Source organism: Zalophus californianus, chromosome X (genome assembly GCF_009762305.2).
Source record: "Zalophus californianus isolate mZalCal1 chromosome X, mZalCal1.pri.v2, whole genome shotgun sequence".
Classification (NCBI taxonomy): domain Eukaryota; kingdom Metazoa; phylum Chordata; class Mammalia; order Carnivora; family Otariidae; genus Zalophus; species Zalophus californianus.
In genome coordinates this window covers 25,912,076-25,927,647 of record NC_045612.1, presented here as the reverse complement: position 1 = coordinate 25,927,647, position 15,572 = coordinate 25,912,076, and the positions used below count along the sequence as shown (strand labels likewise).

Here is a 15,572-nt window from a genome sequence, read left to right as displayed (position 1 = left end):
ATGAGCACCGGGTGTTGTATGGAAGTGTTGAATCACTATAGTGTATACCTGAAACTAATATTACATTGCATGTTAACTAATTGGACTTTAAATTTAAAAAAAAAGCTTCAAAAATCCATTTTAGAAAAGGCAGTGTGGTGAATTAAAACAAAAGGAAAAGGAAAACAAAAACTTTAAACTTTAGTATTCCAATATTTTATGATTGGCACTCAATTAACCTTACGGCCCCAATTTATAAATCAAGTAATCCCAAAACTTATTCTTTTTATATTGAGGCAAAATCTCAGTAATAAGGGCAAACAATTTAAAAATTTTTTTAAATGTAGGTCAATAACATTATTGTCACCTTTGACAAAGATCATCAATGTGACCTTGTAATGATAATAATAGAGTATTATATTATTACTAATGATCTCCATATCCAATATGCTATATATAAATCATTCATAATAGACTGAAGTAGTGCTCTTGATTAGTTGCAATCTAACTGCCTAATGTGCATTTTTTATCACTGTTAATGTTGCTCAAGAAAGGCATAGTTCTGCTTAAGCGTTCATGTGGTTCCATAATAGTGCTAAGTTAGAATCTTTCAAGGGAAGACATTTCAGAAAGTACTTAGATCTAGACTACAAAAAAGTATTTCTGGCTCTTCTGCCACATATACCAGAGCAAGTCTGTAGAAATTGGCTTCATACCCATCAGGCTGATTCTGTAAGGAGGTTAGCAAAAAATGCTTTAAAAAATAAACTGCCCTATATGCAGCATTTTGCCTTGGTGAGATACACAGAGAACTGGGAAGCAAGAGGGCTTTTAAATGATTTAGTTCTTCTCTGCTCACTTCTCAACTGCCTTCAAACTGGAGGCTTTAGGAAGATATCCTTCCCATTTATGACTAGAGAAGGCCAGTTCATACATGGATCTATATGAGATACCCCAGGTTATTTGCCATCACTTACCAGTTCAAACATGTACCACTCCCTCCACTTTCACCTCTTTATTTCACTCAAGAATTCATTTCCAAAAAAGAAATTGCTGACTGTCTTAATACTGCATGTGGGCTAGGTACCCTTTAGGAAAAAAAAAGTTAGAATGTTTGACAGGACCATCACTGAATGCAACCAAATAATGCACACCAGAGGCAAAAACAGCAGAAGCCACAAATGTTAGAAATGCATGTCACACTACTGACTATTGGTTTTGGAGATAAGCTAGAGCCTGCAAGCAGAGTCCTAAAGCCAAATCTGAACATCTCATTAAGAGTACATCTAACCCACACTTTAATTAGTGCCACTGACTCTTGTTTGGTCCTACATAGAGAATAATATTCTACATCCTTCAATGAAACCATAATCTGAGATTGGCTGTGGAGATGAAATGCATAAATTGAAGGTGAACGAACAGAAGAATGGTCTAAGAGTCTGGTTAAAAAAATACATACATATATATATATATACATGGATATGCATAATCAAAATGTGCATATATGTGTGTATGGATAGATATCTTTCTCAGATGCATTTAAAAAGTGTAATTCCTATTTGTTTAGGAAATGGGCCATTTTTTACTTGTTTTCAATAATTACTCAATTATATACTAATTATAACTATAACAACTTATTAACACTTTCTATTTTCAAGGGACTTTGGGCTGCATATAGGTCACACTTTATTTTACTAATGAGTATATCTTTACATATTGCTACACACACTCTGAAAGCCCTAATGCTATTTTTCTAATGGGACGTTTACTCAAAGACCTTGTAGAAAATAATTGTGTTAATAACAGAGACGGTTTCCCCCATTACAATGATCAGTACTCTCAGACAATTAATGCTGCAACACTCTGTATTGTCACTTTCTTCCTCAGGCCCTAGAGAACTTCTAGGTTTACATTATTGGCTGCAGCTTTTTTTTCTGGCAATATGGGCATTTCTAATGATGAGACCTGCCAAAACTTGTCAATGCTATTTTTCTTCTTTTCCATTAGAGGTGACTGTGGCTGAATAGCCAAGCAATCTATAGTCTAACTTCACTTAATTGTTTTTACTACATGACATGAAGAAATATAGTGAGTAATCACTCCTGTTTTACATGAAGCAAATTGCTAGTGCTCTCCACAGCAATATGAAGAAGTCTTAACTTGCCTAATCTCCCTTGAACATCCTGTTCAAATCCTGACAGAGTAAACTCAGCCCTCCTTGGTTCTTCAATGACTAAAGACTAGATTGGATCAGTGGATTTCAATTATTTTCCCTGTCTGTATATCTCTTCAAAACAAAGCAGCCAGAGAACAGTTGGTCCCAATTACAACTGGTATATTTCTCTCCCTCTAACACCATCTCTCAAGGAGAACAGGTTTACCCTCTTTGTTATTTATTACCTAAACCTCACTTCTAAGGTGCAATATTTATTTTTGTGTTTTTTGTTTCCTCTTTGTTTTGTAAATGTACTTTTCTTTTTAAAAAGGTTTTATTTATTTGTCAGAGAGAGAGCACAAGCAGGGGGAGCGGCAGGCAGAGGGGGAAGCAGGCTCCCCTCTGAGCAGGGAGCCGGATGTGGACTCGATCCCAGGACCCTGGGCTCATGGAGGACCCTGGGATCATGACCTGAGCTGAAGGCAGACACTTAACCGACTGAACCACCCGGACATCCATAAATGTATTTTTCTGCAATGAAAGTTATACAGACCTACTGTAGAAAATCTGGGAAATACTGAAGGTATAAAGGAAAAAAAATCACCTAATACCCACCTCCCCCAAACAGACATAACCACTTTTAGCACTTTGTGCATGGTTTTCCAGTCTTTTTTTTTTTCTTTCTTACATAGTGGGTAAATTTAATTTTGAATACTGCTTTATCACTTGATAGCATAACATAAACATTTTCCTTTTATCATAAAATATTTGTAAACATCATCTTTAATGGCCATAAAGTATTACATTGTCTAGATGTACCATAAATCACTTAGCAAGTCCCTTGTTGAACATTTAGTTTCCTTCATTTTTTCCACTATTACAAATAATTTCTGGTAAAAATCTTTGCAAATAAAGCTTTTTCTGCACTTTGCATTATTTCTTTAGGAAAAATTCCCAGAAGTAGAATTATTGGGTCAAACGGCTCTGAGCATTTTTTTTTTTTTTTTTTTTTTAAAGATTTTATTTATTTATTCATGAGAGAGAGAGAGAAGCAGAGGGAGAAGCAGGCTCCCAAGGAGCAGGGAGCCCGATGTGGGACTCGATCCCAGGACCCTGGGATCATGACCTGAGCCGAAGGCAGACGCTTAACCATCTGAGCCACTCAGGCGCCCGGCTCTGAGCATTTTTAAGGCTTTTGCTTCAAACTGCCAAATCTAGACCAACAAACATTTCATCATGTCCTTATATTCATGCATTTATTCAACCAGTACTTACTAAATACCTACTATGTACCAGGCACTGTGCCAGGTGATATGGATGCAGTAGTGAAGGAAACAGACACAAAGTCCATGCCCTCATAGAGCTAATATGCTAGTAGATTTGACAAGTTATAAATAAACAAAAGTACAGTGTGATACCAGGTAGTGATGAGAAATATGAGGAAAAATAGAAGCGTATAAAAGCATAGAAAATGAAGAATCATGACAGGACTCATTACATAGGATGGCCAAGGAAGGCCTCTATGATTAATGTTTGATCAAAGATCTCAATGAAGCAGGAAAGTAAGCTTATAGAAATCTTGGAGAAAATTCATTTCAGGCAGTGGAAATGGCAAGTGCAAAGGCCCTGAGAAACAAAAATGCATGGCATGTTTAAGGAACAAAATGGAGGACAGTGTAGCTAGAATGTTATGACAAGGTTTGGTAGGGAAAATAGTAAGATGCGAGGCCCAATAGAGACCAAATCATGTAGGGCCTTGTAGGCCATGGTAAAGACTTTGAAATTATTTTTTAAATTTTATTTTAAGCATGAGAAGAAGGCAGCCATTGGAGGGCAAAGAGCAGGAAAATCACAAGATCTTATTTACGTTTTAAAAGGATCACCCTGGGGGCACCTGGGTGGCTCAGTCGGTTAAGCATCTGCCTTTGGCTCAGGTCATGATCCCAGGGTCCTGGGATCAAGCCCTGCATCGGGGGCTCCCAGGCTCCAGGGCTCCTGGGAACAGGGGGAGCCTACTTCTCCCTCTCCCTCTCCCCCCACCCCATGCTTGCTCTCGCTCTCTCTCTTGCTCACTCTCTCTCTCAAATAAATAAATAAAATCTTTTAAAAAAACAAATAAAAGGATCATCCCAGCTGCTATGTGGGAAATTATAGAGGGGCAAAAATGTATATAGGGGCATAATTAGGAGGCTATTTCAGTATTCTAGGTGAGAGACGATGGTGGTTTGGTCTAAGGTGTTAATGATGAAAGAAGACAAAATGTTTCAGACAGGATATAGTCTGAAGGTATAGTCAACAGCATTTGTTCATTGATTAGATGTCAGGTGTGAAAAAAGATGAATCAAGGACTCTAAGGTATGGTACTTGAGCAAGTGCACTGAGCATTATCTTACAAAACCAACAAAAAAACCCCTTGTTTTTGTTTGTAATTTGCATTTAGATTATTGGAGAATGAACTTTTTCACATTTATTGGCCATTTTTATTTCCTTGTGTGAATAATCTTTTCATGCATTTGTCTAGATGGCATTTATAAAATCCTTTCCTCCCTTAACTTCTATTTCACTATTTTCTGGTTTGCCTCTTACCTCTCTGACCTTAATCTGACTTCCTTTCTCTTGAAGGTTTCTCTTATTTCACCAACCTCTTAAGTTGAGTGTTTCTCAAGATTTCATCCTTGCTTCTCTTCTTACTCTATATGCTCTCCCTAGGTGAACTCCCCTTCCTATTCCTATGATTTCAACTACTACACTGACCAACGACACACAAGTATCTACCTCCAGACCTCATCTTCAGATCTGTAATTTCCATCTGTTACAAACCATCTCCATCTGGGCGTCAAGATGGTGTCTTACCTTAAATAAATTCAAACCTGACCTCATTATCCTCACCAAAACTGACTTTTTCTTCTATGTTCCCTATATTGCTCAATGGTATTACCTAATTTCCCAAGCCAAAGTCACCAAGTCACTCCTCCCTCTCCCTCACCCTCTAAATGTTTTTACTTTCCAAGTCCCAGTAGGCTACCTTATGAGTGGCTCTCGAATTCCCCACCGCCCATCTTTACTATCACTGCCTTCGGTCATATCCTCATAATTGCTCAGAGTTGCAACACAGTCTCTCATTGTCTCACTGTTACTACTCTTAATCCACTTCAATCCATTCTTTATACAGCTGTCGTCTTTCTAAAACCCAAAATTTGTGACCCCCCCCCCCACTTTAAAGCCCCTCATCTAATTTCAGAGACTCTGCTACAACATAGTACATTGCCTGATTTTGGATAAATGGCAGAAAAACGACCATTCTCCAGTATATCTCTCTGTACAGGAAAATCTTAATACATTCATTTACCCCACAAATATATACTAAGCACCTTCTGTGTGTCAGGCACATAGATATAAAACAAGACATTAGCCCTGACCTCCATTCCCCCACCTGGATAGGAAATAAAATGAAACTCTACTATCCTGGGTTGGTATTCTCCCTTGCTAATTTAGCCTTGGGCCCTTTCACAATCCCTTCCCATGTGAAATGTGTTTCCCCATATTCTCTTGACTAAAAAATTCTCAGCTGTTCTTTAAAAGCCAATTCAAGGAGTGCCTGGGTGGCCCAGTCGTTAAGCATCTGCCTTCCGCTCAGGTCATGATCCCAGGGTCCTGGGATTGAGCCCCACATTGGGCTCCCTGCTCAGGGGGGAAGCCTGCTTCTCCCTCTCCCACCCCCCCACTTGTGTTCCTGCTCTCTCTATCTCTCTGTCAAATAAATAAAATCTTTTAAAAAAAGCCAATTCAAATGACACATTTATAAAACTATATCTACCTTTGAGCTTCCAGAACATTCTAATTATTCCTCTTCTAGAGCATCTGTTACATGATAACAATATGCACATAGGTCTGTCTCCTCCATTAGAATCTAAGCTTTAAAGGTGTCCTTGTATCACTGGGTAAACAGAGGTATTTTTAAAAAGTTTTGGTGAATGAATGAAGAAATTAACAATGTTTTTTCTTCATGAAGATTGTTTTATGATGTATAATCAAACCTGTGTAATACTGAAGTCTTCAGGAAAAGAAGAGAACAGTCCATGAGACCTAGAAAGTCTTCGTGGAAAAGACTTGAGACTTCAACACACATTGCCCCAGAAGTCTGTGTAAAGTTGATTCTTTTTCTGCCTTTTCAACAACAAAGAAGTCCCAGGTATTTTGCTAAATATCTGGGACTAGTATTCTCTCATTACATCTATTCTTGTTTTACACATTTTCTCAAACATGTTTTATTCCATGTTTTACAGAAATATATTGCTAAAATTTTCTCTATTCTCTGTTGAATTACCCTTAAAATATTTCCGTTGCACTAAATTCTAATTGTTTACATTAAAATTACCTCACTTTCACAAGTTGTCCAATGCTTCATTAAGGCAATATCTCAAATACGGGAAAAGAACAAAACAATGAAAAAAAATGTAGCACCCTTGTGTTAACACTTCATGGGTTTGAAACCAAAAATAAATGGTGTCACACCTAAGTGTTGACATTTTATTACACTAAACATGAAAGATAAATCACAAATGCACCAACAACATATGGATATGTGCACAGCTTATATCTGTAATAAAGAATAAAAACCCAGGAAATCAGTGTATTATTTTAGCTTCTACCTAAGATCATTGAGAGAATGTATGAGCCAAAAACAATACAAAGAATAATATTTCCCATTACACTTAGAATTCTCTAGGATACACATAAAGAAATAGTCAGATTTAGAAAAAGAATAAAAAAATTAATCGCTGCCAATACTTTAGTGAGTATCCCAGAGCTTCCTTTGTCATAAACCTATACACTACCTCAATTCTTAGAAAGAAAGAAAAGAGAAAGGGAAGGAGTAAGAAATGAGAATGATTTTATTGTTATTTCAAAGCACAAGAGTCTTCTTCAAATCTAAGCTATAGGTATCAATTGGCCAATCAACTGCACAGCCTTCTTTAGAGGTCACTAGATCTCATTAGTGAAATTAATACTATCTTTCCAAAAGGAGTCTCTTATTTGACTTGCATAGTAATAATGTCAATGCTTCCCTACATTGCTTAAAGCTCTAAACATATAATGAGTCACAGTCACAAAGATATATTCATTTCAAGCATAGATTAAGCAAATAAATGATGTATGTTTCTGTAAATGATGCTTGTGAAATTCATGTCAAAAATGTACATATACTTTTTAATAAATATTCTTTTGGAAAAAAATTCCATCCCCACACATATAAACACAAACATATTTTGGGGATAGTTAATAGAGCAGGAGATCACACATCAATATCACTCAAAAGCTTGCAATTAAGCAGAGCAGCTTTTAAAAAAGAAAATCATTAATGCTAAAGGGAGGTAATGCACAGAGTATAAATTCGAAACTTTGATCAGAAATGCGTTGTTGATAGGAATTGAGTTAGCTAGGAACATTTCAGATTTAGAAGGCTTCCAGTCACCCTGTGGTTGTAGTGTATTTATACACCTCTATATTTAAACACAGGTGGTAATTAGCAAGATTGAGACACATTTAATAAGGCATCATCATAGGTGCAAAGGATGTGTAGCATAAGATGAGTTCATTATCAATAACTTCCCAGAATTAATCATCTCTTAGGACATTTAATTTTAAATGTACCTGAAAAAACCTGGATTATTGAGATAGGCCATCTGCAGAATCTTTTTCTAATTTCTCTGAACAACTGAAGAGTTTTCTTAAAATGCCTATATACAGCTGGGACACAGAGATTATAATATCTAATAAACCAACTGACCATCTAATCTGGCACCTTCTCTTTGACAGGTGTCTAAACCAGATAGAGCCATGAGAAGTAATATAAACACTTAGAATCCACCAATTATACAAACCCATGCAACTGGGAAATTTTCTCCTTGACCTTAGCCAATGATCAGATTTTCCCTGAAGTATGTAAGGTACTTTTACTTTGGCTGCTTTAAAAATCCTCATTCATACAGGCAACTAAAAACATTTAACTATGATTCCAAACATTAAAATGAAAATGGATTTCCTTTGATATAACCATATAGGGATTCTACTCCAAGTTTTATATATACAACTGCATCAGCATCTTGAATATTCACAGTACCTTACATCTAAATAGGAAAATAACTGAAAAGTAAATATACAGTAATTTCAAAAGGGAAACTGAGGTTATAACACCAGATCATTATTTGGATGAATAGCCAAAATTCATTGATCAGATATTTGGAACCATCCAGATGACTGCTATTTTACATTGTACATCCAAACGCCAAGCATCTGCTGAAAGGCCAGAACAAATGGACATGATACAGAAGAAGGACACAGACAGATACTAGGAAATCTACATCTTCGACAATGATGATTGACTGAATTTTTCATGTTTTACTCAGATATTTTCATATCATACCAATATAGCTTAAGTAACAAAAATAAACCAATTAACAAAATATATGCAATTCAATACCTCACAAATGGATATCAATATCATCAATATTCCCTAAACTGTAAAAATGTAAATATTATTTTTCCTACATTTTTAAATCACTACTCTATTCTATCATTAATAATTCTGTCTGGGATATTTATATTTTGAAATTCTAGTCAAAATACCTGGTGACATATAAATATAGATCTTCCTTCTTTTTTCATCACCAAAATCCTTTTTGGGAATCACTCTTTCTTAGCCATAATATAGAAATTTGTTTACAGCCATAAATTCACAGGAAAAATATTAGTTTATCAGGACCCATAGCTGATAATATTGCAAAAGGCTTAACATGGATTGCAATTCAGCTCATATTAGAGTTTGTGATTCCAAAATTCAATTTTGTAAGTGATAATCAGCCACAAAAATGTTACCACAGAATACGAGAAACATTAAAAGGCAATTTCCTCATTGCTGACTACTTATCAACGGACAACTTAGTCAATTAAAATTAAAACAATCAGTATGCTTTATGGTGACGGGTAAAATGAGTGTTTTACAGATTTCAAATAAATGTTTTCAAATCCATTTGGTCTCTGTAATAAAAAAATGGGGCATAGATATTTTAATAAAATTGTTTTTATATTTGGAAAGGAAAAATAACCAATACTACTGGAAAATTCAAGCATCATTTATATTTAACTTTACTATGATCGCTAACTAGGCTTCTTCAAAGTCTACAAAATCATAATTTGAAAGAACATATTTTTTCAATATAATAGCTATTATGAAACTATTTTACAGCTATGAATATCATAGAACAAAAACGCTCTGTAGCACACATAAATACCAACAGGAATGCACGAATCAAGCCTCTATTTCTGTGATTAGTTTGAAAGAACTGCTTGAGTAGGGGACAAACAGGGTAAGCAGTAAGATTTTCAGGAAAATGATAGAGATGGCACTGATTTTTGTTCTGCTTAATCATTTATTGCTCACAAATTCAATTCCCCAGCCTTTTACGGTTACTTTCAGGGACCAACAGGCTGGCATGAAATTAAATTAACAAGCAGGTTCCCACCCTGAATTAGTGACTCCCAGCTGTCTGTCCCGTCTAGTTTCCATGGCAGTGGAAGAATCGGTGGAAAATGAGGTGCAGAAAATTGTAAGAAGCCAACATATCAAACTCTTTAAGTTGATTTCTTTAAACTGATGAATCAGTAGCGGGGGCGTAGGGGGGAGGTAGAATTGAAGTTAAAGTTTTTAATTTCCTGGCTTGTTGAAAAGGCCAGTGTGTTTCTGTTTTTGTAATTGTTAAGGGATGCAAGCAATATCTTACACATTTCATAGAAGGCTGTAGATTCAGGATGGCATATAGTTCATTGTGTATTTTATAGTACTCCGAAAGTGTTTAAGGTACTCTACGTTATTTTGAAGTGTTTCATTTTATTTTTGCTTTCTTTTTTTGGCATAGATATTAAGATTCATCAGCCTGTTAAATGACTCCAAACATTCAGGGACTGAGTAAAAAATTCTCTCAACCAACCAGATGTTTGTTTGCATCACCCCAAACAGCTGGATGTTTGACGGAACTTTTCACTCACATATTTGAGATAGAGCCATAGAGACATGTTATAAGCACCCAGAAAAAAAATACTAATCTTGGCACATACCTACCATAAACACAAGTATGAAGGCTCAGAATAAGAGCTTCACAGGGGGTGAGCTACCAGTATAAAAAGAGATTATTTAACACATTTTCCTATGTCCATTTTCCAATTAACTTCTCCACTCACACAGTTAGAGTAGGGTGGGAATGGAGAACCCAATATTTCAGAATCATTACATCACATTGAAAACATCATCCAAGAGGTAGTGGTTAGTTGGCATATATGCATGTTTCACCATATGCTATTGTTTACCTAAAGTAGAGAGCTTGGACAGGAAGTAAAAGTCAGATTTTTTAAAAAAAATTGTAAATTATCCAAGATTATAATTCCAGGTCTAGAAATGAGTCCTAAAGTTACATAAGAATTTAACAGGCTTTATTTATCAAACTCTAAATTATTATTTTTTAAATATTAGGGATCCAAAATCAACTGTAAAAACATTTACTATCTCCAATTAAAACTAGTTTGCTTTGATTATACACAAAAATGTTAGCAGTCCAATTGATATAAATATTGTTATACAATAATTTTCAGTTTATGCCATCAAATTCCAATTTCCTCAGCCTTATTTTTCATGGATTCCAAATGTGAGCAATTTTGTTGGTCTTGCTAAATTGCACCACCATGCATCTAGCAAACTACAAAATCTCTATACATCATATAACTGTCATAACAGAATACCATATACTGAAGAGAACCTATGGTTGGACCATCAAGGTTATTAGGAATAATCAAAAGCTGTGTGAAACCTTTTCTAGCATTCACCTGCTCAAACTAAGCACGGTCCTAGCTGGTTCTATTTGATATTTACTTTCCTCAGTTCTAAAAAAAAATCAATGGAAAACAGAAATAGAAATAATATATTAAGCCAGGATAACAGAAGGAAATAGAAATAATATATTAAGCCAGAATTCAGAATGTTTCACCTTTTAGGGGAAGGAAAAATAATAGTAATCTACATTCAAAATAGCGGTTTAACCTAATACACAGAAACTGCAGATGATTTAAAACACTTAGTGTATATGGAAACAGTTCTGAAATTTGATTCTTCTTAATTTTTTATAATCAGCACCTACATTCCCAGCTATGGATATATGCTGTTGATCAGAATTGCTAAATACTCTTTCTTACAATATTCTTCATCATTTAATTTGCCTGTAGTTCTGTTAGTAATCCAGTTCAAACCTTTATTCCAAATGATAAATGAAGGGAAGCTTCTTTTCTTTTTAAGTGTGCATGGATTACTACTTTTGAGGGTAAAGTGACAGGAATTTTAAAAAATATATAGAATTTTAATAAAATTATTATACATGTTTTATGTATGATGCATGGCATTCTTTAGAGATTGTGTGTGCGTGTGTGTGTGTGTGTGTACATGAGTGAGGGAGAGAAAAAATGTGTGAGTACTATAAAAAATTTGTTTTCATTAAAAATTATGAGTATGCAAAGTACTGGTCTTCTTTTGACCTCAAGTCAGTCAGTAAGTGGGTAAATAAATAAATAAATAAATAGTTTGGGAAACCTTAGGGGATTTATTAACTATAATCTACATTAAGCACTTGATAACTAAAAACTGAAACTAATGGACATTTGGGAAAAGCAAGCTTCAAGCAAAAATTACATGGATTCTAATGGCTATCTCTATCAGAATAGAAAAAAATTTATGTTAATTAATACTGAACCCTCTTAACACTTCCAAGTTTTTAAGATTGTCATGGAAAATAAAGTTCAGAGGCAATGTGTCAAAAGAATATTTTGCAGTTTGATGATTTAAAGTAATATTGTACAGAATAAACAAATACTGAGCTGTTCTGCTTCAGCAAGAATCTTTGTATTAAAAGCATCAGAAAGGTACAATGACTATAAAGGAAACTATGATTATGTCAGTGTTATTTACACGTATGATAGCTGAATTGGAACAATGAGACTTCTAGGGTATTTGGACTTGGACTCTGAATTAGGCCTTTGAATGAGACCGTAATTACATATAACCTGATTTTACTTTTTAACACTCCTGTATGTTTGAGTATTTGGAGTCTCGCTTAATCACCCTTACAGCACAATGATTCTACAAAGTCTTCTTTCCTTCAGCCTCATTACATATTATGTTCATAACTGGGACCTAGAACTAATGGTAAATACTAATTCATGTGTTAAAAATATTCATTTTTCTACTGTGTCTGGCATTGTTCTACAGACTAGATTCTGTTAGTTTTATTATGCAAATGTAAAAATCTCTTTGTAGAGTTGTTTTCCAGAGACACCTGTTTATCAAAAACATTCTGGGGGACAATCTGAGAACTTTGAACTAACATTTAAAGCATGGATTCATTTTGGAAATTAGCTGAACCCCTCTTCAAATGTATTTTGTGACTTTTATTATCATTAAAAGCTTCCAACATTACTTGGGCATACTTGAAAGCTTTGAACTACCTTTAAAAAAAAAAAAACCTTCACAATAGTAAATTAGTTAACACATCACCCAAAAAAGTCTTATAAACTTCGACCAAAATGGCAAAACTAGGATTCTGTTTTTCCAGATATTTACTTTAAGGGGCATACTCTGTCTTATAAAAATTCATTTTCCCCCACATTGCACATATGAAAAGCAAAGAGGGGGTGTTGAGCAAACAAGCAAATGCAGGGTAATCATGGAGCACAACGTAAAGCTGTGGATCTCCTTTTAATAATAATAAAAAAAACCCTTTCCTTCTTAGACTGTACTCATTCTTGGCAGCACTTAAGTACCCTAGGCTCCAAACTGAAAGTCTCTGGACTAAGGAGATGAACCAGGATATTTCAGCCAAAAGATAATAGAGCAGACATTTGCCATGTATTCCCCAAACAGGTTAAGATTAGGGACTGATTCTCATAGTATAGTGTACCTGGTTTGTTAGTTGTAATCATAGAACAACAATCTAAAATTCAAGGAAGCTATTTGTGACCCTTACCACAAAGGCGATCAATTAAATGTTAATCAAACAGTACCTATTAAGAGTCCACTGAGGTATTTCGTTTCCTTTTGGTTTCTAAAACCGAAGGGGTTTACTACTAATTGTAGTAAGGGCTACTAATTGCCCTTCCATAGCATCAGAAACTTCTTTTCGTATTTCTTTGGGCCACCTCAAATACAACTCGGGATTAACATTCACAGGGGGGGGAAAAACCGGGAAAGTTCAGGCGGCTCCTGACCAACGGCTTCATATTGAAAATGTGGAGTTTTTCTGTACATATTAGCAAATCGCCAGTAGCAGTGATGCAGATCTGCTAAACCCGAAGCTGCCGACGGCAAGCACGAGCTGCAAAGCAGCCCTCGCCCCCGCCCCTACTCTCCTGGTGGCGAAATAGATGTCGAGACAACATCTACTAGTGGAGTGAGATCGTCTGTCTCCGCAATTGTAAACAACTGGCTGCACTGGGTTTGCTGAAATGTTTAAATACACTCCTGACTGCAAACACATCCACTCACCAAGTCGCGCTAACAGTCTCCCTTCTCCACCTCTAGGAAAAGCATCCTAAAACTGAATTGTCAATCTGCCCGTTGTGGAGTGGAAGAAAGTGAGGTTACCTTTCTCCAGGGATGCCTAGAGGGTACTTGGCGCTCCGCAGATGTACTGGCCGCTACTAGATTCCCGGGACCACGTCTCAGGATGAAACGCAAAAAAACCCCACACAAACCCGCGCAGCTGAGCGCGTGGTTTAACCCAAAACCGACGGCTCCCAGAACACCGACTACTGCGTAATGACTGTCTCTTTTGACAAAGATTGGGGTATAGGGAGGACGCATCGGGTGGGGTCCCAAACGGCGTAGGTTAGAAGAAGGTTCTAGCGTTCTCCCCGCCCCAAATCTGGGCTCCCCGAGTAAGGTTCAAAGAGAAATTCAGAAGCAAACAGGTACTAAAGTGCGTCCTAGCCCCTGGACATCTTCTCTCGGAAAGAGGGCACTAGCGGGACCCAAGTGGCCTAGCCCGGGGCGAACGCTCCAGGTGGGAGGGAGAGGAGAGGCGCCCCTGTCTCTTCTCGGACCGAGCCCCCCCTTTCCCAGCGTCCAGGTCCACTTGTTAGAGCGCCCCGGCTCTGCGCGAGAGCCGAGGCGAGGGCCCCCCTTTTACAACCGAAGGAGTTGGTTGGCAAAAGTGTCGCCTCTGAAGCCCAGCGAGCCCCCGAAGGAGCGCCCCCAGGGCCCACTGGAAGCTTGAACTGCGAACGAGGCCGACCTCCCACCTCGCCCGGGTGGTCCAGAGCCCCGGGTCCGGCGGAGACCCAGAGAAGAAGGAGCGAAGGTTCTGCCACCTCGGGCAGGACTCCCAGAGCGGACGCAGCCCGCGGTTCACAGCCCAGAGCCGCCATCCGTCGCCTGCAGCCTCGGGGCGAAGTTCGCCCGAGTCCTTGGGGGGGGGGGGGGCGCGAGCCAGAGGGAAGGAGATGAGGGCCGGGAGAAACGCACCTACCTAGTCCAGGCGCAAGTTTCGGTGGCGTCCCCAGGTGCGGTTCCCCGCCCCCTCGCCAGGTGCTCAGCCCCGCCGGGCGCCGCCGGTGCCCGAGACTTCAGGCGTCTCAGCCGGTTCCTGCGGGAAACGACTGTAAATCCACATTACTGTTCGAGCTGCCGCTTGGGCCCCCGCATCGCTCTCCTCTGGCTGGCGGCGGCGGTGCTTCCAGCCGGCAGCCGCCGGAGGCAGGGACCGAACCTGGCTATTGCTGCGCCAGCGGACGATCCTTGCCAGGAGGGTGCTTGCGCCCAGGGTCGTGTGTGTGTGAGAGAGTGTGTATACGCCTGTGTGTCCGTGAAAGAGAGTGTGCGTGTGTGTGCAAGCAGAAGGGGTGAGCTCAGCCCCCGGGGCACTCGGAGGTGAACTCCGGGCTAAGCTGGAGCCGGCCGCGCTCCCGGGTGCGGGGCGTCTGCACGGCTGATGGCTGTGCTGATGTTGCCGTGGCCGCCGCCGCCGCGCTCTAAGGCTGGTAACGGTGGTGCAAAAAATGTTTCTCCGCTACTCGAGACCAAAAAACCTGCCCTGTCTACTGAGCATGCCCGGTTTGACAGCTCTACAGCCGAGGTTTTTTTTTTTTTTTTTTTTTTTTTTTTTTCCCTTTTCCCCAAGACTCCAGGTTTTAGCCGCAGCTGAGATGGGGGGAGGAAGGAGGAGCAGGAGGAGGAGGAGGAGGGCTGAGGGAGCAGGTAACGGGCAGAGGAAAGGAAGTCGAGATGAGAAAGATCAGGGTATTAGAAGATGGAGAGAAAGAAGGAAAAAGCTGGAGATGGGAGCAGGGGAAAGAAATATGGATCAACAAAATTTAGATTTTGTACCACAATGAGTTCCTG

At 38.4% G+C, this 15,572-nt stretch overlaps 1 protein-coding gene across 3 annotated transcripts in view; it reads right to left on the bottom strand.

Moving 5' to 3' along the window:
- The window catches only part of TENM1 (teneurin transmembrane protein 1), a 771,573-nt gene extending 756,393 nt beyond the window's left edge, over positions 1–15,180 (bottom strand). For 2 of the 3 annotated variants that reach the window (XM_027608817.2, XM_027608819.2), the window contains exon 1: positions 14,701–15,180. The gene's annotated coding sequence lies outside the window, so the exon portion shown is untranslated. Of the gene's footprint in view, positions 1–13,817; positions 13,885–14,700 lie in introns of those variants that run through there. The other variant, XM_027608818.2, reaches the window with a different exon arrangement.
- Positions 15,181–15,572: the final 392 nt, after the last annotated feature.